The sequence below is a fragment of the Poecilia formosa genome, unplaced genomic scaffold, assembly GCF_000485575.1.
Source record: "Poecilia formosa unplaced genomic scaffold, Poecilia_formosa-5.1.2 Scaffold1549, whole genome shotgun sequence".
NCBI lineage: Eukaryota > Metazoa > Chordata > Actinopteri > Cyprinodontiformes > Poeciliidae > Poecilia > Poecilia formosa.
Window position 1 is genome coordinate 2,841 of NW_006801488.1, and position 4,823 is coordinate 7,663.

The 4,823-nt window shown below is 40.5% G+C and overlaps 1 long non-coding RNA gene across 1 annotated transcript; it reads left to right on the top strand.

Annotated features, from left to right (window-relative positions):
• Positions 1-67: 67 nt before the first annotated feature.
• LOC107835315 (uncharacterized) lies at positions 68-3,204 on the top strand. The gene is made up of 3 exons (XR_001661126.1): positions 68-162; positions 2,439-2,680; positions 2,918-3,204. It is a non-coding gene; the product is annotated as an uncharacterized LOC107835315 (long non-coding RNA).
• The last annotated feature ends 1,619 nt before the right edge of the window (positions 3,205-4,823 follow it).

Sequence of the window (4,823 nt, forward strand, 5' to 3'; positions counted from 1 at the left end):
CATAAATTAAAGTATATTTTCTTTTAGTTTTCTTATTCTACATTTCACCTATATATTTGCAGGTACAGTAGGTGGATCACCATCCTATGTTTTGAGTAGCATTTCATTAACCTGGACAGAAGCTCAGAAATTCTGCCGTGAGAATTATGTCGACCTGGCCAGGTAATAAGACTGTAAGCAAATACTGCATTAATACCAACACTCTATATAAAGAGGGATTGTAGTTCTTGTTCATAAATTCTACAGACATTTTCGTTTGGGCTTTTGTTTTGTTATTTAAGAAGTTCATTTGTTATTTTTTATCTTTAACACTTGGTGGTTTATTTTGGCACTAAGCACAGTGCATTGTTTCTTACTGCTGCTTTCCATTTACTTCCTGTTTCCCCTGTTGCTGAGTTATGCAAGTTGTATTCCTGCATTTCTGGTAACTCTTATCGTTTGTCATACTTTGCTTTTTCTTTCCGCGTGTCAGTCTTTCCTTTAAATATTTTTTCTACTTGTTTTTTATACAGCTGCCTGTTTATTAAACAAATCTCTTTAATTCCATTAACACATTGTCTAATGAGATGTTTTCAGTTTCTGCTACCTTTATGTGAATGAGAAAACTAAGGATTTAAAATCCTTACATCTTAAAAAAAAATTAAAGCTGCAGAAAGCTTAACATTTTAGCCCAGTAAAAATCCAGCCCTGGTTTCTACGCTTTGATTCTTACAGAAGGTCTGTGTTCTCAGCTATTGAGAAATGGTTGCTCCATTGATGCGTAGACTCTGTTGAGGTTTTACACTTTACCCAGTCACTAATGTAGTGAGCCAGTTCAATACTATGAAGCTTACCAGAAATTACCTAAAGTGTGAAACAGCCATCCTTCACTATGAAGAGAGACGTGCCAACCCTGACGAAACGGCTGTAAAAGTAAATTTAATATTTGGAAGTGTGACCAACATGGACTGAACAGCTTTGTTTACTACATCTGCTGCCATCCATCCATTCATCCATTCATCCATCTATCCATCTATCCAACCATCCATCCATCCATCCATTTTCTTCCGCTTCATCTGGAGTCGGGTCAGGGGGGCAGCAGCTTCAGAAGGGAGGCCCAGACTTCCCACTCCCCAGCCACTTCTTCCAGCTCCTCCAGGGGAATCCCAAGGCGTTCCCAGGCCAGCCGAGAGACATAGTCCCTCCAGCGTGTCCTGGGTCTTCCCCAAGGCCTCCTCCCAGTGGGACGTGCCCGGAACATCTCACCAGGGAGGCGTCCAGGAGGCATCCTGACCAGATGCCCAAGCCACCTCAACTGGCTCCTCTGGACGTGGAGGAGCAGTGGCTCTACTCTGAGTCCCTCCCGGATGACCGAGCTTCTCACCCTATCTCTAAGGAAGAGCCCAACCACCCTGCGGAGGAAACCCATTTCGGCCGCTTGTATCCAGGACTTCGTTCTTTCGGTCATGACCCAAAGCTCATAGATGAGGGTGGGAACGTAGATCGACCGGTAAATCGAGAGCTTCGCTTTTTGACTCAGCTCTCTCTTCACCACGACGGACCGGTACAGTGCCGGCTTTACAGCAGACGCTGCACCAATCCGCCTGTCAATCTCCCCCTCCTTTCTTCCCTCAATCGTGAACAAAATCCCCAGATACTTAAACTCCTCCACTGGAGGCAGGACGACCCCCCTGACCCGGAGAAGGCACTCTACCCTTTTCCGGCTCTGCTGCTATTATAACGTTGCATTACTTTAGTTAGCAATGGTAGTTTAGGCAGGAGGTGGAGGAGATGGATTGTTTTCACAGATTATCTGTCTCATAACAAACTGGCATGACATGGTGTCAACTTTATCAAATATGGAGAAAACATATTACATATTTTTTTATTAGTCATATAGAGCAGCTTTAATAAAATGCAACTACATAGCATTTTTTGAGAAGTCTGGATTGCTTTATGTGTGTTTTGCATGTTGCTTTTGACTGTTGCCCGTGGGGAGAGATATTTCAGCAATCTAAAACTAATAGAAAAATTGTAAGCAACCTACATGCATACTGTATGCAGACTGTTGGATGTAAAATTTATCAGCAGTAAATATTGTGCTAGTATCAGTATTGAACCAAAGAAAGAAAGTTACAATCCTTAAAAATTGTGATGATGGGTCAAATAGACTCAAAAATTGTAACAGCAGCTTTGCAGGGGGGCCCCAAGATTCCTGGCGGCGCCCCTGGTAAATCCATTTAGGATGGCAGGTTTTTGAGTGGTGGAGGGTTGATTCTGTTTTATTACAATTTATTTTTTTCTTGAGTATTAAAAACAGAAACAAACAAAGGACAACACAGCTTTGTCTTTTTGTGTGTTTTGAAACAGAAAAATTAAAAGAAACCCAACACAGATTAGTTTTCCTTATGTACTGTATTTAATATGATGATTTATTCATGTTGTTTTTTCCATCCTAGTGTACGAAATCAGGCAGAAAATGACATCATCAGAAACCTAATAGGTCCCGGAATTGTTTGGATTGGACTGTATCGGGAAATGCTGTGGTCTGATGGCAGCGACTCTCTGTTTCGACACTTTGCAAATGGCGAGCCCAACGGTCCCTCTGGTGATAAGTGTGTTGTTGGATCCTTTAGTGACTCTGGAAGATGGTCGGATGAAAGCTGCAGCCTGAGTTATCCATTCGTCTGCTACAAACAAAGTAATGTATCTCATTTCTGCTGTTTCAGAGGCCATAAATAATCCCCAAGTTTACATTTGGAAAAATTATGTTGGGAAAAATTGTTATGTAACACAGAAAAAAATAAAACAAATTCTGAAAGTTTTGCTTTTCACAATTTAAAGGAATTTAAAGGAATTACAAAACCCAAAAACAAAATGTTTTTTGACACATTCCAGTTGCATTTGCCTGTTACTGATTGTATTGTTTTTATCTTAGTTCCACCAAATGCAGAAGGTTTTACAGCTTCAGCACAGAATGAGAGCAGCATCACTCTGCAGTGGAACAAGATCAACATCAACACCAGCTTTGTTCTCCTGTTTAATGGTGTGGAGACATTCATCAGTGCCCCAGTTGCAGATGGACCAGTAAACTACACAGTCTCATCTCTCACTCCTGCAACAAACTACACATTCACTCTCTTCTCTGTTCTTGACAACATCAGGAGCAGTGGAATCAACATTACTGCAGCTACTGGTAAGACTTTACATTTTATTAAGAAACAAAGATATTTTAATGCCAGAAGTCAGTTAGTCTGTAGTCTTTTGGATATTGAAAATGGTTTATTTGCCTTGGAGAGGTAAAGCGCACGACTCGTATGCGTCCTCAGTCCTGGCTTGTTGACCTTTGCCACATCTTCCCCCCTCTCTTATAACCCGGTTTTTTTGTTTGAGCACTTTTACATTCACTCTTAAACCTGCTCTGTAACAACTTATGAAACATGAGTCTCATTTGAAGGACAGCAAAGTATACAACAATTTTTTGTGGTGATTAAATTTTCTGATTCGACGTTGACATTTCATCTATTTGATGTCAACCACAAAACAACATTGATTCAATGACACAGTTTCAATGCTACTTAATTGGCTAGAGGTGGATGGTTGTTACATGGTTGATCCATCGTCAGTGGTCGACCTCAACCATAGATGCAACCTTTGTCATAATTCAACATTAAATTAACATCTTTGCCAACAAGCCAACAGCGAATCAGCTGTGTGTTTGGGCCATCCCACTCATGTAAATGGTGGAGGTGGACCGCTCCACTTTTTGTAGTAAGTTGTAGATGTTTCTGTGTCAATATATAACACAAAAACAGTCAGTGAGAATTGTTATGAACAAGTAAGAAAATGTACAGAAAGGAATCATCACCCACTATCCTCTGCAGTGGTTAATTTAAATGTGATAACCCCCGCTCAGTAATAAAATGCTCTGACCCAGAGCGCTGATGAGGAGGAGAGGAGGGGAAGAAGTGCGGCAAAACAGCTGACATTGATTCAACATTGATCAGACGTTCATCAGACATCAGCATTTTAGTCATTACATTTCAACCACAAAACATTGATTCAGTCACAGTTTCAACGGCTTGATTGGATGGTTGATTGATGGTTGATCCACCAACATTTGTAGACTTCAACCAAAAGTCAACAATTCTAACTATAATTCAGCGTTGATTTAACGTCATGGGTTATCTGGGTTCCATCCTCTGTATGCTAATAAGCCTACCCTGTTTTTGTATAAATTTGACAAAACTGAAATATCACTTTGTTCACGAATGTAAATATGAATAACCTGCACAGGGTCAAACTGTACAAGAGTTTCAACAAGAGATTAAATAAATTCACAAAATTATTTCAAGGTCTTTCTGTTACTCTAACCATCCAGAGTAACAGATGGTTACAGATGGTTAACTATCACTGCCACAATTTTAGAAGTACTTGTAAAACAGAGAGCAGTTCTGTTTTTCAACCACTGTGGCGCAGCACACTCGTGTACCATGAGTGATCTGTGCTTTGAAAATTATCCAATTTCACCTACCGTATTTCCCGGACTATAAGCTGCTACTTGTTTCCTACACTTTGAACATGCAGCTTTTCTGTGGATTTTTCTTCAACCACCAGGGGGCTCTTTAGCAGGAAGTGAATCATTCGAAGTCGAAATTGGAAATCAAAAAAGAATGCGCTAATTTTCATTTAGAACAAGCACATGCTAGCAGCAGGCACGACGGAGAAATGTTTTCAAACTCACATGATGCAGCTTCTAAATTGAGGAGTATAGATCTGGCTGTACAGGAGGGTAAACTCGGCCTGAACAAAACCGGATTTGGAGTCAGAGAACTGCGTCCTTA